Source organism: Amblyraja radiata, chromosome 20 (genome assembly GCF_010909765.2).
Source record: "Amblyraja radiata isolate CabotCenter1 chromosome 20, sAmbRad1.1.pri, whole genome shotgun sequence".
NCBI classification, from domain to species: domain Eukaryota; kingdom Metazoa; phylum Chordata; class Chondrichthyes; order Rajiformes; family Rajidae; genus Amblyraja; species Amblyraja radiata.
In genome coordinates, this window is record NC_045975.1 from 40616809 (window position 1) to 40644619 (window position 27811).

At 46.4% G+C, this 27811-nt stretch overlaps 2 long non-coding RNA genes across 2 annotated transcripts; both read left to right on the plus strand.

Moving 5' to 3' along the window:
• The first annotated feature begins 321 nt into the window (after positions 1 to 321).
• On the plus strand, positions 322 to 4732 carry LOC116984334. The gene is made up of 3 exons (XR_004414989.1): positions 322 to 358; positions 1327 to 1483; positions 4600 to 4732. It is a non-coding gene; the product is annotated as an uncharacterized LOC116984334 (long non-coding RNA).
• A 14551-nt stretch (positions 4733 to 19283) lies between these two features.
• LOC116984333 lies at positions 19284 to 27376 on the plus strand. Its single transcript, XR_004414988.1, has 3 exons — positions 19284 to 19459; positions 20295 to 20387; positions 27348 to 27376. It is a non-coding gene; the product is annotated as an uncharacterized LOC116984333 (long non-coding RNA).
• Positions 27377 to 27811: the final 435 nt, after the last annotated feature.

Genomic DNA, 27811 nt, shown 5'->3' on the forward strand with positions numbered 1-27811 from the left:
TTTGGATGTTCAGCTGCTACAGTTCAGTGAAGTCTGCTTTCAATTGAATGGTGGATTCTGCGGGCAATTGATGGGAATTTGTGAGGAACTAGTTTCAAGGAGAATTTGTGAAGGACTGGGATTCTTTGAGAGCTGGCATTGATTTGATGCGCTGAAATGGCCTATGTCATAAGGTAATATGAAGCATGGAAAAGTGTATTTTCTGCATTACATATTTGTAACTTTGACGTGTATGTTGTGACATAAGTAGCTGCGAGTAGACTTAAAAAGCTTACGAACTTGAAAATAAACTTGTTTTTAATTTCTATTCCTAGATGTTGGTGCAGAAGGTGAAGGAATTGGAATCTGCTGTGGAAAGGTGCAGAGCTGCGCTGTGGCAGTTTCCAGACTGCATCAACTGCTCACAACGATAAAAAATAAATAACTGATTTGAGGGCCTGTCCCACTTGGTAATTTTTGCAGTAACTGCCGGCATCATATCAGTGTCGCCAAAAGATTTTGAACATTTAAAAATCCAGCGGCGACAAAAAACATGTTGCGACACTTGAAAAAACACCGTGCGTCATACGTCGTCATGCCACGTCATACGTCATCACGCCGCGTCACGCCACGTCATACGTCATCACGCCGCGTCACGCCACGTCATACGTCATCACGCCGCATCACGCCACAAATGTTTCGGTGTTGATGTTGTCGGCCACAGTATCTGCAGATGCATCAAGATACGCCTGGGGTGTGGCACGGCAGCAGGTTTGCCTGTGGCTGAGCTGTGAGCAGTATAGCGCTGATGGTGTGTTTCCAGCCAGGAGTGGAGCAGCAGCAGAACCTTAGGGGGGGGGGGTGGGCTTCGTCGGTTGCTGCGTGAAATAGGTCAACGTTGTCTTTAGTTTAGAGGTTCAGCGTGGAAACACGCCCTTCGGCCCACCGAGCCCGTGCAGACCAACGATCACCCTTACATCGGTAGTCAGGATTGAACCCGGGTCTCTGGCGAGTCTGTAAGGCCATAGCTCTACTGCTGTACCACCGTGCCGCCTCTGCTCCTGCACTCTGATGGCTTGCTTTGTCCCGTATAGGACAGGTTTTGTCTGGGCCACAGCCAGACATAAAAACAGTATTTTTCCATGAGCAGTAGCTCTACTCGACAGCCAAAAATCTGTAGCCTCTGTTTGCTCTGCTACTTTATTTCCACATGTTCAAATTATAATGTTTTATTTTTAATTGTTTACTGTATATCATGTTTTTATCCTTGCAAGCAAAGCATCAAGGCAAGTTCTTGTATGTATACATACTTGGCTAATAAAATTATATTGATTATTATTATTATAGATTGACAGATGAACAGAAGCAGCTACTGACTGCACTGGCGCTGCTGGAGGAGCAGCTCAGCCAGACATGGCTGGAACTGCAGGCTGCACGTGCAGCACAGAAGGACATGGACTCCAGCATGCAAGCTTTGGAAAGCAGACTTAAAAGTATGACTGATGTAAGTTTTCCCAAATAGTTTTTTATTTAACTCTAAAGGCCAAAACTTGGCACTTCTTCTGCCTTGGAGATGATCAAAGAGATTGAGGTGAAGAGGAAAGTGTGGAAAGTATCTTGCCCTCTTCCCTCCACTTCTTTAACACTCAACTCCCACTCACCCCCTCCATTTCTACTGCGTCCTTCCCTTTCTCTCACTATCTCTCCGTTTCTCCCTCTGCTCCTTTCCCTATGTTCACGACGTGGTTTCCTCTAGATTGGAGAAACCAAACGGGCGTTGGGTTCGATCCATGGGGCACTGCTGAGCTTCCTGCTATCTGATTCTGACTCTTGGAGGTGGGAGTGACCTAACAGTCTGTGACTTCCTGCACTGTTGCAATGAGGCTCAAAGCAATTTTGAGGAATGGCATCTCACCTTCCATTTGGGCTCATGGCAGTCCTCTGAGCTCGAACTGAATTTGATAATCTTGGGTAACTTGATTCCTCTGTTAGTATCAGTTGTCCATTCGTGATAATTGGGTTGGCTTGTTTTTTTTAATCTCTATCCAGAGTGGAGGGCATGTCCATGCTGACCTGCCAAACATGTCATGTCTGAAAAGTGTCTCCACCAGAAGCGTCACCCATTCCTTTTCTCCAGAGATACAGCATGTCCCGTTATCTATCTTCGGTTTAAACCAGCATCTGCCATTCCTTCCTAGACATGTCTTCTTGCTCTGCATTTTGCAACTGCCACGATCTTTTGTCTATTTATCTTATCACCTAACCGCTCCTATTCACTCCTTGACCAGATAACTTTGTGTGCAGCTTTACAGAGCCATCCACCCACCTGTGCAGCTTTACAAGTTTCTTTTGTGGCCTCCCCAGTTCTGACGAAGGGTCTTTGACTTGAAACATGAATTCTGTTTTTCTGGCTACAGATGCAGCCTGACCCGAGTGCTCCCAGCATTTTGTTTCTCAGATTTATTCCATCTGCACCTTTCATGCATTTATTCTAACTTTATTTTCTATATGACTGCCACCTTTCCGTCCATGTTAGCACACTTCCTCCAATATTTTGGGCTCTTCATTTTTTTGCAGCAGCCTCATATGTGGTAAATGTCTTTTGTAGATCTAAATACACACTACATTTACAGGAGATAGACACTAAAGGCTGGACTAAAGGGCCTGTCCCACCAGCATGTGATTGCATGCATCTGGCGCGACCAAACGGAAGCGGAGTTCGCGCTACGTTCGCGGTAGGTACGCGCAAAGTTCGCGCGTGTCGTAATTTACGTAAAACTCACCAATTAGCTGGGCAGAGGGCGAGCCGACTGAATTTGGACGTCGCACGGCGTCGTGCGGTGACGTCATCGCGCAATGGCACACTGGGCGGCGACGTCAGTGCGCAACACCACGCGCTAGGCGTACGCCGTCAAGAAGCTGCGTAGGCCGTCGAGACGCTCCGTATGCCCTCAATGCGCCTGCATTTTCGGACAGTGCAAGATTTTTGGAGCCCCGCGCGATGTCGGGACCAGCCCCGCACAACTCCGTATGCCTCCGCCGATCGAAGTGGGACTGACTCCGCGCGGCCGTACGCCTCAAGCGACCACGTATGGTCGCGCTAAATGCATGCAATCGCATGCTGGTGGGACAGGCCCTTAACTCAGCGGGTCAGACAGCATCCCTGGAGATATCAAATAGAAAAGTCCTTTTCTCCAGAGATGCTATCTGACCCGCTAGGTTACTCCAGCTTATTGTGTCTATCTTTGGTTTAAACCAGCATTTGCAGTTCCTTCCTACTACATTTACACGTTTCCCTTATCAACTCCCTATCACATCCTGTCAAGTTTTGTCACACATGATTTTCAATAAACCATGTCGGCTACATTTGATTAGATGCAGCTTACCAAATGATTAGTTATTTCCTCTTGTGAACTATGAGTGCTGGATGAATTAGAATCATAGAGTGATACAGTGTGGAAACAGGCCCAACTCGCGCACACCCACCAACATGTCCCAGCTACACTAGTCCCACCTGCCTGCATTTGGTCCATATCCCTCCAAACCTGTCGTATCCATGTACCTGTCAATTGACCTAAAGTTCCCACCTTCTGTTTTACATGCTGGGAGGCCAGGTGAATCTCACTCACAGCCTCTTCTACTGCTGGTCCAGGTGCCCAGTAAATGTGAGTTCTGCTTCCAACAACCATTCAGGCAGTGAACCCTTGGCCTACTGTACTAATTGCATCAAACCCTTGTGCCAATTAAATTACATTTCCAACTTTGTGCAGGAAAGATGGTTACCTTGTTTACTCTGAATGGACCAGTCAGAATATCATAACCTTATGTGTAGGAAGGAACTGCAGATGCTGGTTTACACCGGAGATAGACATCAGCAAGACAGGCAGCATCTCTGGGGGAGGGGGGGAGGAATGGATGACATTTCGGGTCGAGACGTCTAAAGAAGGGTCTCAATCTGAAACATGATCCATTCCTTGTCTCCAGAGATGCTGCCTGTCCCGCTGAGTTACTCCAGCATTTTGTCTTTTTTTCTATAATATTATAACCACTCGAACAATCTACCCGCTGCAGTTCCTGGCGATGCTCTCCTTGCAACCTTTCTTCTCCAGTCCTGCCAATGTCGTAAACCTTTCTTGTGCCTCTCTAGTGAACTCCCATCAATCCTGTAGGGAGGCAACCAGAATCCACATAATGTTACAGGTACGGCTGAGCTAACGTTTTCCACAGTTTAAAGATGACTGTCCCACTACCTTCAAAGATCCATCAACAAGCTCTCCAAAGATAGACACAAAATGCTGGAGTAACTCAGCGGGATGGACAGGATCTCTGCAGCATTAGATGCTGCCTGATCCGTTGAGTAACTCCATCATTTTGTGTCTACTTCAGTGTAAACCAGCATCTGCATTTCCTTCCTACACAACAAGTTCTCCAAGATCTTTCTGTACCCCACCACGGTTCAGTATCCTTTCAGCTATAATGTATGCCCTTGCCTTGTCTCCCTCGCCAAAGGATCAACAACTGTTAAATAATGGGGGTTTTTTAAGATGACAAAGATACTGCTTGCATTGATTTCAATGTCTACAAGGAGGAGCACTGACTATCCTGCTCTTGTGTGTTTAGAAGGATAAGGCGTTGCTCCCACTTGTCCACAAGCTGCTCTTCGGTTCATCACAAGACAGCACAGGGGAACCACTGACAGCACAGCTGGTGCATCGCAAGGAACTCGAGGCCCTCCTCGCTGGCTTCGAGAAGATGATCCTCTCAGATGATTCACTGGGTGGTGAGTCCGGGTGGTGAGTAGATAGCGCAGGGCTTAGCGTTACAGACGCCCAGGAACCGTTGCAGGGGGAGGAGCAGCGTCCTGGCGATGAGTAGATAAACACAGCGCGGGGCTTTGCGTTACAGAGGCCCAGGAACCGTTGCAGGGGGAGGAGCGATGTCCGGGCGGTGAGTAGATTAACAGAGCACGGGGCTTTGCGTTACAGAGTCCCAGGAACCGTTGTAGGTGGAGGAGCGGCGGCCGGGCGGTGAGTAGATAAACAGAGTGGGGCTTTGCATTACAGAGGCCCAGGAACCGTTGCAGGGGAGGAACCCAAATGGGAAGGATGTAGAAGAGAAATGGAGGACATTTAAAGGTGACATTTTAAGAGTACAGAATCTTTGTCCATGTTCGGTTGAAAGGAAATAGTAAACATTGGAAAGAGCCATGGTTTTCAAGGGAAATTGGACACTTGGTTCGGAAAAAGAGAGAGATCTACAATAATTATAGGCGGCATGGAGTAAATGAGGTGCTTGAGGAGTATAAAGAATGTAAAAAGAATCTGAAGAAAGAAATTAGAAAAGCTAAAAGAAGATATGAGGTTGCTTTGGCAAGTAAGGTGAAAGTAAATCCAAAGGGTTTCTACAGCTATATTAATAGCAAAAGGATAACGAGGGATAAAATTGGTCCATTAGAGAGTCAGAGTCGACAGCTATCTGCAGAGCCAAAAGAGATGGAGGAGATATTGAACAATTTCTTTTCTTCGGTATTCACCAAGGAGAAGGATATTGAATTATGTGAGGTAAGGGAAACAAGTAGAGTAGCTATGGAAGCTACGAGATTCAAAGAAGAGGAAGTACTGACACTTTTGAAAAATATAAAAGTGGATAAGTCTCCAGGTCCTGACAGGATATTCCCTAGGACATTGAGGGAAGTTAGTGTAGAAATAGCAGGGGCTATGACAGAAATATTTCAAATGTCATTAGAAACGTGAATAGTGCCGGAGGATTGGCGTACTGCGCATGTTGTTCCATTGTTTAAAAGGGTTCTAAGAGTAAACCTAGCAATTATAGACCTGTTAGTTTGATGTCAGTGGTGGGAAAATTAATGGAAAGGATACTTAGAGATAATATATATAAGCATCTGGATAAACAGGGTCTGATTAGGAACAGTCAACATGGATTTGTGCCTGGAAGGTCATGTTTGACTAATCTTCTTGAATTTTTTGAAGAGGTTACTAGGGAAATTGATTAGGGTAATGAAGTGGATGTTGTCTATATGGACTTCAGTAAAGCCTTTGACAAGGTTCCTCATGGAAGGTTGGTTAAGAAGGTTCAATTATTGGGTATTAATGGTGGAGTAGCAAGATGGATCCAACAGTGGCTGAATGGGAGATGCCAGAGAGTAATGGTGGATAGCTGTTTGTCAGGTTGGAGGCCGGTGAACAGTGCAGTGCCTCCGGGATCTGTGTTGGGTCCACTGTTGTTTGTCATGTACATCAATGATCTGGATGATGGTGTGGTAAATTGGATTAGTAAGTATGCAGATGATACTAAGATAGGTGGTGTTGTGGATAATGAAGTAGATTTTCAAAGTCTACAGAGAGATTTAGGCCATTTGGAAGAGTGGGCTGAAAGATGGCAGATGGAATTTATTGCTGATAGTGTGAGGTGCTACATCTTGGCAGGACAAATCAAAATAGGACGTACATGGTAAATGATAGGGAATTGAAGAATGCAGGTGAACAGAGGGATCTTGGAATAACTGTGCACAGTTCCCTGAAAGTGGAATCTCATGTAGATAGGGTGGTAAAGAAAGCTTTTGGTGTGCTGGCCTTTATAAATCAGAGCATTGAGTATAGAAGTTGGGATGTAATGTTAAAATTGTACAAGGCATTGGTGAGGCCAATTTTGGAGTATGGTGTACAATTTTGGTCGCCTAATTATAGGAAGGATGTCAACAAAATAGAGAGAGTACAGAGGAGATTTACTAGAATGTTGCCTGGGTTTCAGCAACTAAGTTACAGAGAAAGGTTGAACATGTTAGGTCTTTATTCTTTGAAGCGCAGAAGATTAAGGGGGGACTTGATAGAGGTCTTTAAAATGATGAGAGGGATAGACAGAGTTGTCGTTGATAAGCTTTTCCCATTGAGAGTAGAGAAGATTCAAACAAGAGGACATGACTTGAGAATTAAGGGACAGAAGTTTAGGGGTAACATTAGGGGATCTTCTTTACTCAGAGAATGGTAGCTGTGTGGAATGAGCTTCCAGTGGAAGTAGTGGAGGCAGGCTCGATTTTATCATTTAAAAATAAATTGGATAGGTATATGGACGGGAAAGGAATGGAGGGTTATGGTCTGAGTGCAGGTAGATGGGACTAGTGGAAAATAAGTGTTTGGCATGGACTTGAAGGGCCGAGATGGCCTGTTTTCCGTGCTGTAATTGTTATATGGTTATATGGCTAGTATGGACATTGTGGGCCGAATGGATTCTTGGGCTGGCAGCTCAGTCACTCAAGCCTGGTGTGCTGGCAGCTCACTCACTCACGGCTGGTGAGCTGGCAGTTGACTCAAGGCTATTCCTTGAAATTCCATTTCAAGCAGAGTGCAGGCCACCAAATTCAAATGCAGTTTCCTACCATTTCAAGCAGGGAGCAAGACCACCAAATTCAAAAGCAGTTTCCTATGATTTCAAGCAGGGCGCAAGGCCACCAAATTCAAAAGCAGTTTCATACCATTTCAAGCAGGGTGCAAGGCCACCAAATTCAAAAGCAGTTTCCTACCATTTCAAGCAGGGTGCAAGGCCATCAAGGTGACCTCTCCCTCCCACATCTTGCAGAGATTGAGCCACGCCCACAGTTTATAGCCCTCCCCCTCCCACCGGAAGGGGCGTGGCCTTCATGGCAGTGATTGACAGGAGAGAGAATCTCAACATTTTTTAAACACAAATAACTCTTTTATTTTTCATCGACGGGAAAAATCCTCTTGTCCTGCGCAGCGGAGGGGGACTCTGAGTAAGATGGCTAAAAATCACAACTGTAAGTGGTAGCGTTGTTAATATGCAGTGCAAACAGGAAGTGGTCAAGATGAGACTTTTAATTATATAGATATACAGTTAATGAAATTGGGGCATGTCTTGCTCGACGTTCCATCAATTCAGCATTTTCGCTTGCAATGTGTCAATGAACACCACATCCTTAAACAGTGCTCCCATGAAGTGTCTGAGAGTCCCTCAGTGTCTAGTGGTGGCCGGACCTTAGACCTAGGCCACTCCGCCACAGCCTCTGCGGTGACTGCACTGAGATTCAGTGAGTCCCTCACACCACATATTCTCGCACCCTGGGGTGCTTTTCGGACAGAGCAGTCAGGGTCTGACTGGGAGGGCTCCTCACACTACTATTGGCAAGTTCCTCTGTCTGCTTGGGGAGCCATCTGATGGGATCTGTCGAGTCCTTCTCCCACTGTAGCTCATACTACCTTGATCACTTGTGGTCAAAGGTAGTTTTCTTCAGGAACCTGTATGTGAAGGACAGGTAGTAAGGCAATGTCAAATGAATGGAACATCGCATAAGTCTACACCGGCCAATATGTCCCAGCTACACTAGTCCCACCTGCCTGCGTTTGCCCCATATCCCACCAAACCTGTCCTATCCATGTCAATGTACTGTAATAATTATTGACCTGATCACATCATCCTGCCTCATTCTATGCAGTATACTTGGGCTCTCCATTGCCCATTTTTATTACACCTTGCTAATTCCAGATTATGTGAATGGATAAGAAGGATCATTTTGTGGGAACTGTTGATGGGAGCATTGCACGTCTGGTTTCTGTATGTGTGTAGGCTCTGCACTCTATTGCACTCTACTACCCCCTTCTTATCCCACATTATTGTTATTTTTTCCTTTGGTAGGAAGTGAAAAGCATTGTGGAGCAAGCCCTGATAATGTACAGCGCTGACAGGGTTGGATTTGTGGATTATGCACTGGAATCTGCTGGTAAGTATCAGACAAAAGACGATGCCAAGTAAAACTCTGAATGTAACAGACTGAAAGGGTGTTGCGTGGGCTGGCACTTTAGTCATGTTTGACTTGCTCCTGTGGAATGGGGTGCTCTTTCACACTGGGGAATATATCCTGAATAGGCAAGCACAAATCTATGTTGACAGTACAGGTTTCCCCAGAGCTGCTGAGGTTCACACTGCTGAATGTTAATTTAACTTGTAACTGCTTGATGTTGCGCCAGCCGCAACTCATTTAAACGCTGAGCCATCGGTGGGATGGCCTTGCCCTGGGGCACCATCGACCATCTTCATTCTGTCCACTGCTCCACCATCCCTGCAAACACATTGGTTAATCTATTGTGCACTCTCTTCAAAGCTTCATGCCTTTCTGAGGGCAAGGCAGCCAGGACTAGATGCACTACTCCAGCTGTGGCCAAGCCTGTGTTTTACAAAGTTCCCCATCACTTCTTTGCTCTTGTACCCTGAGCCGTTATTTATAAAGTACAGGAGTTTTTAAACAACATCCTAAACTTCCTTCTTTCAGTAAACTAGGCACATATATCACCCAAGGTACACAAAAATGCTGGAGAAACTCAGCGGGTGCAGCAGCATCTATGGAGCGAAGGAAATAGGCGACGTTTCGGGCCGAACCCCTTCTTCAGACTCTGAACAGGGGTCTGAAGAACGGTTTCGGCCCGAAACGTCGCCTATTTCCTTCGCTCCATAGATGCTGCTGCACCCGCTGAGTTTCTCCAGCATTTTTGTGCACCTTCGATCTTCCAGCATCTGCAGTTCCTTCTTGAACACATATATCACCCACGTGTGTAAGAAAGATGTGAAGGTCTGATGAAGGGTCTCGACCGAAACGTCACCCATTCCAGAGACACTGTTGTTTCTTCACTCCTTTTAGAATTGTGCCCTCTAGTTTACATTGCCTTATCCCTCCTGCCAAAATGAAATATTTCACATTTGAATTACAGCTGTAACCAGCCTGTTCAAACCCAATTCTGTATTTACCTCCAATTCCATTAATGTCCCCAGATCACAGTATCATCTGCAAATCTGGAACTCCAAGTCATTTAATGCGTGTGAAGAAAAGGTGGGTCTTATTCTGCCCTCTGGCCAATTTTACAACTTACAATTAACCTACAAACCTGTAGATCTTTGGAGTGTGGGAGGATACCAGAGCACCCGGAGAAAACCCATGCAGCCACAGGGAGAATGTACAAACTCGGTACAGCCAGCACCCGTAGTCAGGATCAAACCCAAGTCTCTGGTGCTGTCAGGCATGAGGTCTCCCGATCCGTCACTGTGCTGCCCTGATTTAATTGCTCCCCTCTTCTGTTGGTTGGCCAGTTTTATTCCTTGAAGCAAAGTTTACGTTGCAGAGAAAGTGAGAACAAAATAGTAAGATTAAACGAGAACTTACCAGTTTGAAGTTTGATCTTTATTTTATGAGGAGTTACGTCGAGGGATTACGTGAAGACCCCGCCAGCACGCATGCGCGCCATTCTTCAAAGCAGCGGTGTGAAGTCACAGTAATAGTAAGTGAAATAAACATAGTAAGATAAGAAGAACTAGGATACCAGATGACCTTTATGATAGAGGGTGGGCGTGGAGGGCACGTAAAACCTCGACGTAACTCCTCATAAAATAAAGATCAAACTTCAAACTGGTAAGTTCTCGTTTAATCTTACTATTTTACTTCGGAGTCACGTGAGTGACTACGTGAAGATTTTAAAGATCTGTGATTTCATGCCATGGAACAAATCCATGCTTCACTCACTGCCGAAGTCATCCAAGGGAGGAAGTATGTTTTCGTATTCAGACATGAAACAAATGCAAACAATAACAATTTATTTTAACAAAAATAATGCTCCCTTGAGCTAAATATATTACAGAATTCAAAATTGATTCTGCAACACCGCAGGTATGGTTATTGGCTTATTATAAAAGATTTGGAAGGTCTTCTCTCTAGACCATCCTGCTGTTGCCAGGATATGGTCCATAGGCACTTCCATGTCTCTAGCTGCCGATGTTGCTGCTGCCCTTGTGGAATGAGATTTTAAAATGTCAGTATCCACCCCAGCAGCTCCCAAAACCTGTCTGAGCCATCTAGAGATGGTCTGTGCTGATACTCAGCCATTAATAATAATAATAATTTAAAAAAATATTTTTGGGCGCCTTACAGACATCTCAAGGACACCTTACAGAGATTAACTGGAATAAAAAACATATAATCAGAATAAAATAAATAATAAATACATCACAGAAACACAAATTAAAAACAGAATTCAGTCCAAAAACAAAAAATCAAAAACACAATGTGAAGTGAGAGCAGCGGCAGCTAAAGCGCGCCAGTGTCCACTCTCCCTTCCGACAGCCATCTTCGACAAAGACTAACAGGATTACGTATAGACAAAAAATCATCCCCCCACAATGGATACCACTGTGGGGGAAGGCACAATGTCCAGTCTCCAACCCCAAATTCACCCAAAGTCAGGCCTATTGAGGCCACCGCAGTTGCCTCTACGGAGGCCCGATGTTCCTGGCCGTTCTCACCGGGTGGTCTTGCCCTGGCGTCGGGAGAGTCCTCTCAGCGGCTGGGCCACCTGGAACGGCCTCTTCCTAGCTGGGGCTTCCGAAGCCGACAAGGCCGCGCTGGTTTGGAGCTCCCAGGCTCCCGATGTTGAAATCGGCTCCGCCCGCTCCGCTCCGCAGCCCCGCAGCCCGGAGGTGTTGAACTCGGCGGTCTCAGCTCACCGGAGCTCCAGCGCGTCGATCCAGTGCGGCGACCCAGGCAAGGCATCGCCCGCTCCGCTCCACGATAGCGCTCCAGCGCTGTGCCACCACCGAGGCCGAGGTGCTGGGTGGTCCCCGCCAGGAAACGGCACTCCAGGCCCGCTGGTAGGCCGCGAGGACGGGTCGACGGTCAGCCCGGAGAAAAAGCAGCCTCACCGACCAGGTAGGGACCTAGAAATAAAATTGCCACCTACCCCCCACATTAGAAAGTCAATTTCTCCAAACGGACGAGACACAGGACTAACTAAAAATTATTTAAAAAAAGCGAATTAAACGGACGGCTGCTGGTTAGCAGCCGTTCCCCAGGATGGCTCCTCCTCCGATGACATTAGGCTGTTTATAGCTGACCCATAGTGCCAATTCACTACCTCTTAAAGTTTTAGTAGTCTTAAGGTATAGTAGAAGGTGTGTCATTACACACAGTCGGGTGTCAGATGGGTATGCCTGCAATTCCAAAATGTATCCTGATGTTCCTGGTCTATCTTGTTTAACCAGCTCCAAGATGCGAAAGTTTATCTTTTCTGTAGATACCATCATATTGTCCAGTCTCGGTTTATGTAGAAACTGGACCCTTTGAGCTGAGACCGGTGCCATCAGCATACTGTTTTTATTGTGAGCTTTTCCAGGGACAGGGACATTGCTGGTGACCAACCCCTTAGCAATGTTAGTACAACACTGACGTCCCAGATCTGGGAGTACCTCGTTCTAGAAGGGTTAGTGTTGTAAATAACCCTCATAAGTTTGGCAACTAGAGGGTGAGATCCCATGGAGAGTTGTCATGGTGCCTGCCGCCAGTAAGCTGACAAGGCACTCCTAGCACAATTATAGCGCTGCAGCTCAGTCCTTCATCAATATGAAGGCTGGACAGGAATTCCAGGACGTTGGTGTTTGTAGCTGTATTATACGCTACACCAGTCCTTGAGCAATACGACTCCCATATTCTTATGCTGTAGAGGAACTGCTTTTTGTTGACTCTCGATAGGCCGCCGTGATCATGTTCATGGTCCTGTCCGTCAGCCCAGATCTAGCATGATGGACATATGGTTCAGAGACCATGTCAAGGACCACAGGGAACCATGCAGGCCAATCAGGTACTTCCAAGCCACCTGGTGCTGAGTCCATATGTATTTTGCATAGGACCCGACTGATGAGGCAGGAGGGGGGAAAAGCATAGAAAACAATTTTCCCCAATTCAGCGAGAAAGCGTCCATTGCTGCTGCCCCAGGTCTGGTTCCCAAGCGACATATGTTGGTAACTGGTGAATGAGTCTAGATGCAAATAGATCGATATCTGGTGTACCATATCGTATAGTAATATCAGCAAATATTTTGTGGTCCAACATCCATTCGGTGCTGTCATTAAATTTTCATGACCTGGTGTCTGCCACTGTATTGAGCTTACCTGATAGATAAGTTGCTGATAGCCAAATATGTATGTTAACACACCATTGCCAGATTGTATTGGCCAGATTGACACATGATACCGATTTTATTCCACCCATATGATTAATATATGCCACCACTGTGGTATTATCAATTTGTAGGCAGACATGCAGATGGTGCATTGTGAACAGTAGGCTTTTAGCCCATGAAATGCACCCAACATCTCTAAATAATTTATACCCAGTGTTTTTAGTAATGATGATTCCTGATGTTCCATCTACCACCAGTTCTGGATATAGTGTTAGTAGCTCCCCAGCCATGAGTGCTGACCTCCATTTGTAATGTGAATGATGGGTTACTAATAATGATGGGGCTGGAATTATGCCAAATATTTCCCTTCCACCATTGTAACTCCGAAATTGCTTTGGCTGGTAACTGCATAGGTCGATCAAAGTGACCAGCAAGGTGTTTTAACGCTTGCACCTTTACCCTTTTTAAGCTTTGATAATGCAAAGGTCCAAACTGAGTAGCTGGAAATGCTGCTACTAGATGGTTTATTTTGTAACAATTAATTTTGTTGCAGGCTTCCACCAAGTCTGCTGCTTTACTCTTTGGAAATGTTAAACACATGTGGATAGTGTTAATTGTGAATCCCAAATAGTCCATAATTGTGGATGGCGTCAACTTAGATTTATCTGGATGGATGATGGACCCCAGAGTTTCAAACATATGTTTGGTAGCTAAAACTGCTGATTTAGCTGGTTCCAGGGTTTTCCCCACTATTAATATATCATCAAGATATGCCATGACAATATGTTTTGTTTCCTAAGTATTGCCAAGGCTGATTTAATAACTTGGTGAACAGTCTTGGGGCTGAAGTTTAACCCATTACGCAATGCTATATACTGCCATAGTTGCCCCATCCAGTTAAATTTTAGGTATCGACGATGATCCCTATATATGGGTACTGAATAGTATGCATCTTTTAGATCAATGCATGCCATGAAGTAGCCCTCTGAAACTAATTGTTTGGCAGTAACAATGTTTCCACAGTGGTAATACACCTCCATGCTTCCCAAAACAAGTGTAACGTTCCCCCTGTTAGTAGAGGTCCTATACCTTTTGTGTTCTGGAAGGAACCAGATCCACCTACCTCCATGGTTGCCGGTGGTACGTCCCCTTCTTCAGCTTCTGCCTCTTCTGCGGACGAGGCGCGAGAGTGTGTGGTTGGCATGTTTTCCATGAGGGTCGCTCTGGGCCTTGGCCTAAAAAGGACCTTTGTCGTTGCTGGAAATACTTTCACCAGTGTCCTGGTGTTGATGCCTGCTGGTGGATGCATAGGGGTGCTGCGATCTGAGGTGTGTGGTCTGCCCGTTGCTGATGACGCCCTCATGAGCCTGACGGCTTTAAAAGTCTTCGTCGAGCTCTTTTACTTGTTCAGACAAGTTTCCCCTCCAAACAGCAGTATCTGCGGTTGTGTTGCAGCTGTTTCGCACAACCCTGCAAATTTGGGGTGTAGCGCAGGTTTTACTGTGCTCTTTCGCAAGCAATTGATTTCATACTGCGGAGCAATGCCAGTGTGTCCTGCTGAGTGTCCGTCATCTCTGTACCATCGACTGAAAGAGCAAACAATGTTATGCCCGCTGTCAGAAGTTTTAGAAACTTCTGTAGTTTGACCTCCTGGGTTCTTATGCCAGTCCCACTGTACCCCCAGATCGCATTGTTTACTGCAAGCACTTTTAACGAAGTAAAGTTCACAGGAGGCATATACTTCTCCGTAGTGTCATTAACTACCTGTTCCTGCAGAGGATGGAAGTACTGGTAGTCGATGCTGGCTGCCAGCTTGGTCTGGAATGGTACTCCTGATTGCGGTGATCCGCAAATTTGGTGACCACTCCCAGTATCTCCTTAGGATCCTGCACGCCCAGCACATTGCCGTTTTCTTCAGCCACGTCCCCTTCTTCAGGAGCAGCCCTGCCCTGGCCCACAATGCTCCCCTCTTTCGAAGGAGATGCATTGGATAGCCTTGGATAAGGTGCTGTTATGGGAGTGCGTAGACTCCCATAGTGAGCTTGCTCCATCTCCCGGAGCAAGTCACGTTGGAGCATTTGCTCCATCAACCGCTTATGCGGGTGAGGCGGCATCTCTGCTGCACTCGGGCAGAGCATCCTCCCGGCCGGACTCATCTGAGTATATCGGCCGGACCGACTCCTGCTGGGCTTTGCCTCCAGCCCGCTGCACTGATTCGGGCTGTACAGCTCGCGGCGCTGGACTCGGCTTAGCAGAGTCAACGTCTGTAACTGGACCACAGCAACCACTATAGACAGTCACTTCCACTGCCCTCGGGCAGCGCGTCCTCCTGGCCGGACTCGTCTGAGTCTATCGACCGGACCGACTCTTGCTGGGCTTTGCCTCCAGCCCGCTGCGCTGTTTCCGGGTGTACAGCTCGTGGCGCTGGGCTCAGCTGTGCAGAGTTGACGTGACTGTGGACCGCAGAGACTGCGGTCCAAGTGCCGCTGGTCGCACCCGGCTGTCGGGCTGCGGAACTTTCACAGTCCCCCGCAGCCATTGAGACGCGACCCATTTATATTCCCCTTGTCCACAGTGCTGAAACACAAAGCACAACAAGGGGAAGAAATACGACCTTAGAATAAAATTTCTTACCTGTAGGTCCGTTTTTTCAATGTTGCCGCGGGAGAGTTCTTCCCCCACCCGTCGCTGGTGAAATGCGTGAGATGATATGTCGCGCATGCGTGCTGGCGGGGTCTTCACGTAGTCACTCACGTGACTCCGAAGTAAAATAGATAATGATAATTTGAGATGAATATCGATACCAGCTGGATCGGTGGAGATGCAACTAGTGGCAGATGAATGAAATCTTAAACACCTGTAGAAGTACAAGAAGAGAAGACAAGCTCATGGTTTGAATTGTGGATAGAAACTTGGTTCTTCTCAAGGTAACATTGGACTTAATTGGAATTGTGTAGAAAGCTGAAGATCTACTTTAGGCTTCAGCCATCTGCAGAATGACCAGGATGCTGCCTGGATTAGACAGAATGCTAGAATATAATATTAGCTATAAGGGGAGGTTGGACAAACCAAATGCTTTTGCTGGAGCGTCAGAGGCTAAGACGAGACCTGATAGAAGTATATAAAATTATGAGAGATATATAGATGGAGTAGGCAGTCTTTTCCCCAGGGTGGAAATGGCAAATATGCGAGGGCATAGAGTTAAGGTGTGAGGGGGGAAGTTTAAAGGAGATGTGTGAGGCAAGTTTTTCTTGCACAGCTGCAAGGGTGCTGTCAGGGGAGGTGGTGGAAGCAGATACAATAGTAATCTTTAAAAGGCATTTGGACAGATACATGTACAGACAGGGAGTAGAGGGATGCAGACCATGTCCAGTCAGATGGGATGAGTTAGGCTGACATCATGGTTGGTGCAGACACAGTGGGGCATAAGGGCCTGTTCCTGCGATGTAAATATATGTTCTACAATATATGAAAAATATATGTTCTACAAGATAAATTGTCCTTTCTGGTTAGTCTCTAAACTAGGTCAGATGTAATGCTATATGGCTTTATATAATTGAGAGAAAGAACCTATGCTGACAGCAGTCATTTGTTGCAAATGTTCCCAGCGAACTGCCCACAAATAACAATATTTTTATATCTTGGTCAGCGGGTAGAAGTTTTGCTTCCATTTTATGTTCCAGAAATCTTTCTCATTGTGCTTAATTTTTTGCAAAAATAGCTCCTAGTTTATTATAGTTGTATAGAATGGAAAAATGATGAGCGCAAATAAATGGTTGAGATTTTGGAGGGTACTTATCCAACCACTGCCACCTGGTGGCCATTCAGCTGTGTATTGAAAGTTTCAGCTGGATTCTGTGCTCCAACCTGTTGGACATTGTATGAAAATTAGCTTTCACGTTTACTTAAACAATTGCAATTGTAACATTAAATTATTTCTGCAGTTGTGCTGGATGTGTTGAGTTCTTGGACAAATTGGAAAATTCTTCTTAGTGGTCAGCACTTCAAGCAAAAACTTTCCAATCCCTCTGCCAGAGTTTTGCAGTTCTCTGCAAACCTGCATATTTCTTGAAGGATTCATGATTAACTTTGTCCATTCAGTGATATGATAATGATTCTGTTTTCTCTTGTTAGGTGGCAGTGTGATCCACACACGCTGCACAGAGACGTTAGAGACCAAGACTATTCTTAGTCTGTTTGGCTTTCTACTGTGGAACCAATCTCACTCACCCACAGCTGTCATACAGGTATATAATCCTTGTATTGCTGCTCCCTTCTGTCTTGGAAGCAGTCACCTTCGAATACTCTCCTAGAGGCAGAAAGGTACAGGGACGCTATAGGTCCACAACTTCAAGATTTTCTTTTGGGGGCTCCACAACTAGTGTGTGTCTTCTGCTTTCCCCAGGTTTATGTGAAACATAATCTATCTGCATAACAGTTCTTCCCATTCAGAAGAATGCAAGGTATTGATATAGATGTCGAAAAAAATCATGCATTAGCCCACCATGCGTGCTTGTTCAGTACCACAGTTGTGGGATATGGAATAGAAACATGGAAATTATGAACAGGAGTAAGCAATGTGGCCCTTCAAGCCCACTCAACCCCTCAGTATGATCATGGCTGATCAACCAAATTGAGTCCCCAGTTGGGGGACTCCCCATACCTTTCTCCCCAGACCTCTTGGTCCCTCTAGCTACAGGAACAATATTTAACTCATGGGTATATTCAACGATCTGATTTCAATTGTGTTCCATGATAGAGAATTCCTCTGGTTCACCACTCTGGATGAAGCGATTTCTCCCCCTCTGAGTTCTACATGACCTCGCCTTATCCTCGCACTGTGATCCTGGTCCTGAAACTCCCCAGCATCAGGAACATCTTACCTCGAAGCTTTCCAGTCCTGTTACAACTTCTAAATGTTGTAGGTTTCTATAAAATTATCACTCCTTCCAAACTCCAGTGAATATTGACCAGATTGCTCTTCATACGTCAGCCCTGCCGTCCCTACAGTTAATCTGCTGCACTTTTGATGTTTTCCCTCGAAAGCAAAAATATCCTTCCTTAAGGAAAAGTCGGCTCCTTCCATCTGCTTTAACCAAACTCTGACGCTTTCTGGTCCCCATTCCTCTCACCTGGATGTAGATTGCCAGTGTGTTTGTCAAATATTGAATTGAGTTCAGATTTTTTTAATCCACTTATGGAGTCATATAGCACAGAAACAGGCCCTTTGTGCCCAACACGTCCACGTCAACCATCAAGTACCCGTACAACTAATCCCATTTGCCAGCATTTGCCTGTAGCTCTGGCCTTAGTCCAGAGGATTGAGGTTTTAAAACAAAGAAAGATTTAGAGGAAATCGGAGAAAGTATATTTTGTGTTGCATTTGATCACACTGTCCGAGACAGAGGTCCTGCTGGTTCAGGAACTTGTCCTGATACTTTGTAAATGGTGTGAGAGTATCTGTCTTGGGGGCAGTGTGTTAAAAATGTCTCAGTGACTCCTGTTCCCTGCATTAACTTAATAAATGTCACACCATGAACCAAAAGCAGCAATGGGCTCTGCTGGAAAATTGTAGCGCGTTTTCTCATTGTGCAGGGTTGAGGTAAATTGGCAGAAAACATTGAGGGATGGAGACTGCAGATTCCTGCCATAGTAACCCCCACCCCAACAACCTATCCCTGTTCCCAAAATAACCCTTGACACCCGTTCTAATCAAGAATTGGTTTATCTCTGCCTTAAAAATATCCACTGACTTGGCCTTCACAGCCCTCTGTGGCAATGAAGTTCCTCCTCACCTCATTTCTAAAGGCGCACGCTTTAATTCTGAGGCTATGACCTCTGGTCCTAAACTCTCCCACCAATGGAAACATCCTTTCCACATCCACTCGATGCCTTTCATTATTCTGTAAGTATCCTCGTATCCTCACGTGGATCGTGTCCAAAAATCCAAATCTTTGCTGTCCCTTTAGTAAGAATCAGTGTTCTGTTGAAAGGAAGGGGGATAATTGTGGGTAGAGAATTGTGGGTGGCACAGTGGTAGAGTTGTTGCCTTACAGCACTTGCAGCCCCAGAGACCCCGGTTTGATCCCAAATATGGGTGCTGTCTGTACGGAGTTTGTACGTTCTCCCCGTGACCTGCGTGAGTTTTCTCCTAGATCTTCCGTTTCCTCCCACTCTCCAGACACGTACAGGTTTGTAGGTTAATTGGCTTGGTAAATGTAAAACAAAATTGTCCCGAGTGTGGGTAGGATAGTGTTAATATTTCCTGTTTCCGCGCTGTATCTCTAAACTAAACTGTGAATCTTTCCTAATTTTTTTGTTCTTGTTCTCTTTTGCAGCCAGAGGTTTATCCTGGGAACTGTTGGCCATTTAAAGGCTCCCAAGGCTTTGTTGTCATCAAGCTTGCTGTCCGGATCAGGCCAACAGCCTTTACCCTAGAGCACATTCCAAGATCCATTTCTCCGCGTGGATCAATTAGAAGTGCCCCTCAAGACTTCTCTGTTTATGTGAGTGAAACGTATAGAATATGAGTGAATGTTTGGGAACTATGGTGTTTGTGTGGAGCATGCTGCTGAACATGGCAAGGCTTTCTTGGACATTGGATTCCATGTTCAGGGTCCCGAGTGGCCTCACAATCCACGTCAATAGCATTGACAAGTTCTGTTAAAAATGAGCAAATTCCATTTCACAGTCCAGAACAATAATCCCTCAAATAGAAGGCCCTCTAATATAATCTTCAATCTTCCATGCTACACAAGTTGCTCATACGTGTTTGAACTGTGATTCTGGGTTTTCACTGTCTTCACTGAGTTTTGTCACTTTATTGCACAATCCTCAACTCTGCTAACCACAAAAGCTTCATACAGTGATGAAGCAACTTTACAACCAATAGATGAGTTTAAAGTTAACACTACTCTACACATACTAGGGACAATCTTTATGCCAAGTGCTTTCTGGGTGGGGGTGAACAATTCATCAGTGGTATTTTCTCAGGATTGAGGATGACTTGCTTCCACTCTAGTTCTGTGGGTATAGAGGTGCCTGATGAGGCCCCCGTGGGCTACCACTCTCATCTTTTCCTACTGATGAGAGATGATGCTACGCATGCACAACATCGTTTCATTCTGTTTGATTGGGTACAGATTCACTTCATGTGCTAAATGAGGTGATGACATTTTTCCAATTAACTTTTAGGCAAGTACTTTATGACTTTATATATTCAACCAAGCTTTCTTCCAGGCAAGGGTGAAAGTCCTGCTTCCACCAAGCTGGTATAATTGTTGGGGTGACTGGAGTGTAATTTTCTGTGTGCAAAGCTTGCTAATTTCTACTTGTTGACAGGGCTTGGATGATGAAAATCAAGCCGAAGGGATCCTATTGGGACAGTACACGTTCAACGAGGAAGGGGATTCAATCCAGACGTTTGAGGTGCAGGTATGGAAGTGAATAAAGGATCATTGATTCTTTGCTGGAACAATCCTATAACCTTGGCCTTTTCCTGCAAGCTTTTATTTTCCTTTGCCTCAAATATTTATCTATCTTTTACAAAAATGTGCTTTGCAATATAGTAACTGTTAATGTGCCAATATTTGACAGCTAGCTCACTGGTGTTTGAACTGTGATTCTGAGTTTTGGTGCTGACTTCACCCATGTTTTAGTTTAGCTTAGAGATACAGTGCTGAAACCGGCCCTTAGTCCGCACCGACCAGCGATCCCGCACACTCACACTATCAATAGACAATAGGTGCAGGAGTAGGCCATTCGGCCCTTCAAGTCAGCACCGCCAGTCAATGTGATCATGCCTGATCATCCACAATCAGTAACCCGTTCCTGCCTTATCCCCATATTATCCCCAATTTAGTTATTTTCCTATTAATCATTACCTTGGTGTTCGCCCGGAGCACCCGAGCGAAGACTCTATACGGCCGTCAGGAGCTATTGGAGCTCGGCCGTCTCTGCGTAACGAGCGCCAGAAGCGACTTTCAACTGCCACCGGAGATCGCCAGGACACCGTGGTCTAGCGGGCCAGCTTCCCCGACAGGAAGTGCCCGGAGGCGGCGCAGGGGCCGCAAACAAAGACGTGGGAAGCGGGGAGGCCATCGAGCTAGGCTGAAATTAAATCCTCACCAGCCAGCTCTGCCCAGCATTTTCCTCGCGAATGTCCGGTCCCTGGTGAGTAAAATCGACGAACTAAGGCTGCGGATCACCACACACAGAAGGATCGCCGACTGCAACGCCATGGTCCTCACCGAAATATGGCTCAGCGGCAACATCCCAGACAACGCCATCGAGCTGGAGGGGCGCACTGTCTTCAGGGCCGACAGATCAGTGGAGGACTCCGGTAAGACCAAGGGCGGCGGACTGTGCATTTATGTGAATAACACATGGTGCACGGACGTTGTTAGGATTGGTAGTCACTGCTCTGCTGACCTGGAATACCTGATGTTAAAGTGCAGGCCCTTCTATTTGCCCAGAGAATTCACATCGACTGTTATCACTGCAGTCTATGTACCCCCGGACGCTAATGCCAGGCTAGCAATGGAAGAGCTGCAAGCTGCTATCAGCAAACATCTATCTGCTCACCCTGAGGGGGCATTTACTGTTGCGGGTGATTTCAACCACTCCGACCTTAAAACTGTACTCCCCAGGTTCCATCAGCATGTTTCCTGCCCAACCAGAGGAAACAATATTCTGGACTTAGTTTACACTAATATTACTGAAGCCTACAAAGCCCTCCCCCTCCCCCACCTTGGTCAGTCTGATCACCTCTCTCTGTTCCTGCTCCCCAAATACACACCTCTGATCAGACGTGTGAAACCTACCACGAGGACAGTGAAGGTCTGGCCTGAGGGGGCTGTCTCTGTTTTACAGCAGCAGTTTCAGCAGACAGACTGGAGTCTGTTTGCTACTCAGTCCACCTTCAATTCACAAGTGGACATCAACTCATACACCTCAACAGTTATGGACTATATAAAATTCTGCACCGATAATGTCACTACCCACAAAGAGATAAAGACCTTCCCTAACCAGAAGCCGTGGATGAGCAGGGAGGTCAGACTCCTACTAAAGGCTCGCGATGCCGCTTTCAGATCTGGCGACGCTGAGGGATACAGCTCATCTAGGGCCAATCTGAAAATGGGAATTAGGAATGCCAAACTCAATCACAAACGGCGGATTGAGGAGCACTTCCAAAACAACTCTGACCCCAGGCGCATGTGGCAAGGAATCAAATCCCTTGCCGATTACCAGAAAGTTAACACCCCACCCCCAGACAACGCCACCCTTCCTGACGAGCTAAACCATTTCTATGCTCGCTTTGACCGGGATAACAAAACCCCAGCCATCAAAGTTGCTCCACCCCCGAATGAACAACCCCTCAGTCTCTCCACCCCTGCTGTACAAGATGCACTGAGCAAGGTGAATGAGCGCAAAGCTGCCGGCCCCGATGGCATCCCTGGCCGGGTGCTTAGGGCATGTGCTGGACAACTATCCCCAGTCTTTACCGACATTTTCAATCTCTCACTGGCCCAGGGTGTTGTCCCCACTTGCCTCAAGACATCAACCATCGTGCCAGTGACCAAACAGTGAGCCACAGGGAGTCTCAACGATTTCCGCCCAGTGGCACTCACCCCTGTCATTGCTAAGTGCTTTGAGCGGCTGATCTTGGCTCACCTCAAAGCCAGTCTCCCCCCCACACTGGATCCCCATCAGTTTGTCTACCGGGCCAACAGGTCTACAGAGGACGCCATATCGGCGGCCCTACACTCTGCCCTGACCCACCTGGACAACAACAACTCCTACATCAGGTTGCTGTTCATTGATTTCAGCTCTGCTTTTAACACTGTCATCCCCGCCAGCTTGATCACCAAACTCAGCGGGCTTGGCATCTCCACCTCCCTCTGCAACTGGACACTGGATTTCCTCACCAACAGACCACAGTCTGTTAGGGTCAACAACCTCACCTCCTCCACTATAACACTGAACACCAGCGTGCCACAGGGCTGTGTGCTCAGCCCTCTCCTCTACTCCCTCTTCACCCACGACTGCATCCCTAAGTACGGATCCAACGCCATCATTAAGTTTGCTGACGACACCACAGTGGTAGGACTGATCAGTGACAACGATGAGTCAGCCTACAGAGAGGAGGTCCAGCACCTGACAACCTGGTGTGCCAACAATAACCTCGTCCTCAACTCCAAGAAGACGAAGGAAATTATTGTCGACTTCAGGAAGGTCAGAGGGGGCATACATACCCCCATCCATATAAACGGGACTGAGGTGGAGCGCGTCTCCAGCTACAAATTCCTCGGGGTACACATCTCGGAGGATTTGTCCTGGTCCCTCAACACCTCCTAGATGATCAAAAAGGCACAGCAGCGCCTTTACTTCCTGAGGAGGCTCAAGGAAGCACACCTGTACCACCAGATCCTGACCAACTTCTACCGCTGTACCATCGAGAGCATCCTGACCACCTGCTTAACGGTATGGTACAGCAGCTGCACTGTTGCGGACAGGAAGGCACTTCAACGGGTGGTGAAAACCGCGCAGCACATCATCGGTGCCCCGCTCCCTGCTATGGCTGCCCTCCACCGAAAACGGTGTCTGAAACAGGCTAGGAAGATCATTAAAGACCCCTCCCACCCCAACCATGGACTGTTTGCCCTCCTCCCATTAGGGAGGCGGTACAGGAGCCTCAGGTCTCGTACCAGTAGGATGAGGAACAGCTTCTACAATTATACCATCACATTGCTGAACTCGGAGTCCCGCCGATAGATTTCTCCGGTCCCTCCGTCCCCATTGTTTAATTATTCTGTATTTTTGATTATTCTGTATCCTCTTTTTTTTTAATTTCTATATGCACTACTACTACGGACTGACGCAGAACTGCATTTCGTTGTACCCATACTTAGTATTTGTGCAATGACATTAACGTTGAATTGAATTGAATTGAATTGAATTGAATATCCGCTTATCCCCACATCAGCTGACTCCGCTATCTACAAGCGCCCTATCTAGCTCTCTCTTGAAAGTTTCCAGAGAACTGCCCTCTGAGGCAAAGAATTCCACAGACTCACAAGACACACACAAGGGACAATTTACATGTATATCAAGCCAATTAACCTACAAACCTGTATTTGGTGTGGAAGGAAACCAAAGATCTCGGACAAACCCTGGGGGAGAATGTACAAACTCTGGAACCCGGAGTTGTAAGGCAGCAACTCTACCGCTGCCCCTCCGTGCCACCCTTTTCTCACGTAAAACACATTTGCTTCAGGCAAAGGCTTTATACAAAGCCAAGCTGATTCATTCTAGTAATGGAAATCAAGGTGGCAAATATCAATCACATGATCCAGGAGCCACCAGTGAGTGAATGGGGATGAACTCCAGTGAAGGCAACTAAAGCTTGAAATTCTGGCACGGTGCTGTTTTCATGCAGTGTCTTGAAATCCCTTTTACACTGGAAACTGCAGTATTTACTGTGATTGTCCCCATTGTGCATCTGATGTGGTCTCCGCATTGGTCTTTGCAGGTGTTGTCATTCTTTCTTCTTTTGGGGCATTGCCACAGACATTCAGCCAAGTTGATCAATCCCAGGATACTGCGTCATAAAGAACCTACTTTTTTGTGTTTCTTCCAACCATTTTTCTGCATGATATTTCATCTGCATGTCCCTGCTCATTCATTTAACCTGTCATTATCCAAAGAAGCCTCTCCTAATCCTGTTCAGCTCACACAGCCACTCTGCTTTGGTTAGCAAACTTCTATACATTTTGATCCCTTCGTCCAAATTATTAATGGGACTTAGTTGGACACTCCCTGAAAGTCGAAATACACACCATCTTACCCCTGCTAGTTAAACCTTAAAAAAAACTTGAATGGATCTGTCAAACATTTGTCATTGAAAATCAATCTTGACCCTACCCAGCCTATTTATTTGAAGCATCATGTTACCACTTCTGTGTTAATAGATTGCATTATTTCCCATAACTAAAAGGCAGATTGATCTGTAACTTTCCATTTTTTTGATCTCCCTCTTTTCTGGAATTTGCTACCTTCTGTTTTGTGGGAAAAGTTCTACAATTTATGGAATTTTGAAAGATGACAACCACTGTTGCTATAGCCATCTTTCAAAATATTAAGATGCAGTTTGTCCAGCCATGGGGATTTGTCATCTTTAGTTACTTTATTTCCCTCAATACTTTTTTGTTTACTAATGCTAATTTCCCCTAGTTCCTTCATTCTGGATGTATTGTTCTCCACAATTTCTTTCCACATTCACAATGCAACACTGGTTGGAACCTAACCTGTACTGTCTTCTTGATCCCCAAGATCTAACCCCAATCATTCTTGTTCCTGCGCCACTGGCCAGCTAAGACTTACAATGGAGGCCCTATTGTAGATTCCTATCCAACCCCCTTCCTCCAATCTTGCTGGCAGCTGATTCCTTCTCAACTGAACCGATTTGCAGCCCCCTTCAGTAATGCTCATGGGTCTTGGCTGTAAGATCTGACCCAGGCATGGAAATCGCTATCAAAACGTGGGGGGGGGACCCGGGGACACACAATTTCTTGGTGGCCATGCGCACAATCACACACACACTCACACACACACACACACACACACACACACACACACGCTCACACTCACACTCACACTCACACTCACACACACACACACACACTCACACGCGCACGCTCACTCACACACACACACATACACACGCACACACTCTCGCGAGGCTTCGGAGGCTTCAGTGGAGACCCACTGTCAAAATAAACTTAAGCGAGAGAGGTGGTGGAGCGAGCGCTCTGTGCTGGTGCTCGGTCTGTTCAGCAGCAAGAGTGAGATCACTATCTTGCTAGTGGGGAGAAAAAGACTCCGTACAGACAGCGCTTGGAGTCAGGATCTAAACCCGTGTCCCTGGCGCTGTGAGGCAGCAGCATTGCGCGGGCCGAGTGGCCTCTCTCTGTGTACCTGCCAGCAGCGGCAGCAGACCCTCCACCTTCCAGACAGAGAACCACATCCCTGGCAGTGACCCGGTCCCGGTTCCCTCTGCTCATCGGGCGCCGACTCCACGCTGTACCGAATCACCCCCGAGTCAAGCGGCGCGCTGGGCTGGAGGAGGGAGCGTGATGCATTAGCGCATGGCTTCAGCCGTGGACTTGAATCAGCCCGTTCACGGGGTCTTTTATCGGCCGGTAGAGGCTTCATCATTGGGAGCCTTGATTGGCTCGACGCAGCAGTTTGATTTTAAGCCGCGACGGGCGCTGAAAGGCCCCGCGAATGGGCCGATTCAGCCCTTAGAAAGCGGCTGATAAAGTCTGGATGACAAAACATTGTCCCCCACCTCTCAAAGCACGAGTCCCCCCTGTAACCCCCCAGGTATTTCCACCCCTGCACCAAGGGATCAGATGGACTGTCAGTAAGTTATCTCACATGTGTCTTTTGCTGAAGATTAAATATGTTTGTCAAGTATGTCAGGTGTTTGTGATTTGCAAATAGCGCATTGTGTAAGAAGGAAATGTTGAGGCTGCAGATGCTTTATGCTGAAGATGAACACAAAATGTAGGAGTAACTCCGTGGGACAGGCAGCATCTTTGCAGAGAAGGAATGGGAGGCGTTTTGGTTTGAGACCCTTCTTCAGACTCATATTATCGCAAATATTGTATTGACTGGAACAAATGACAAGTTACAAATAGAAAATTGCAAACCTGCAGGTGATGGAGGACTTGAAACACAATGCCAGAAATATTCGGATCAGGCAGCAGGTGTGCAGAGATGCTTTTTTTAATTGACCGTTCATGCAATCTGGTCAAGGATAAACATGTTTTCAGATGCAAAGATAGGGAAACCGAGGAGAGCTGGATCAGTGGCTGAACTACTTGAAGCATCTACAAGTTTCAAACTTGCTGAAACAATCCAGATTACAGATTGTAGAAACAAGAACCTGCAGGTGCTGGTTTACCGAAGAAAGATACAAAATGCTGGAGTAACAGCAGGTCAGGCAGGTCCAGGAATGCTGCAGACCCACTGAGTTACTCCAGCATTTTATCTTGCCAGTATAGAAGTTTCTTTTTCATGGCCACTAGCCTGTGTAAGTAAGCTGGTTCTCTCCCCATCCACGATGCTACATGGAGTAAAGCTGGTGCTCCCAGTATTTCCTACTGTCATTTGAGATCCATGTTCTTCTCATACCTCTAAAGCATCGACCTTTTCCATGATAAAATGCTTGTTATCAATGCTGTATGTAATTGAATAGAATGTCCATAAATTCATGATCAGCAGGATGTTTTAAGTCTGGTTTGTAGCTAATCCATTTTATCTCCTGCCTGCAGTACATTCATACTGAAGCACAGCTTCCCTGATCTCTCGCCATGTTTTTTTGCTTTGTAGAATAAAGATGCTGCAGCATTCAAACTAATTGAACTGGGGCCATCCAGAATACACTTGCCTGTACCGGTTCCGTGTCCATGGAGAAGAAGCGATGTGATTCTGGAGGTCAGCTACCCCGCACTGTGCAACACTAACAACCTCTACATAATCTGAATTCAAAGTTGATTTCCCACAACAATGTCAATTTCTGTCATAAATGTTAATAATGTTTTAAATTATTTATAATTATTTTATATTAAATATATTTAGAATGAAACTTCCTTAATTTGAATGTTTTTCATTTACGGCGGGGGGTTGTGGGGGAGGTGGGTATGGGGGTGGGGGGAGGGGGGGTATGGGGGAGGGGGGATATGGGGGAGGGGGTGTGTGTGGTAGAGGGGGGTGTTGGGGAGGGGGGTGTTGGGGAGGGGGGGTGTGGGGGAGGGTGTTGTGGGGATGTGGGGAGAGGGTTGTGGGGGAAGGGG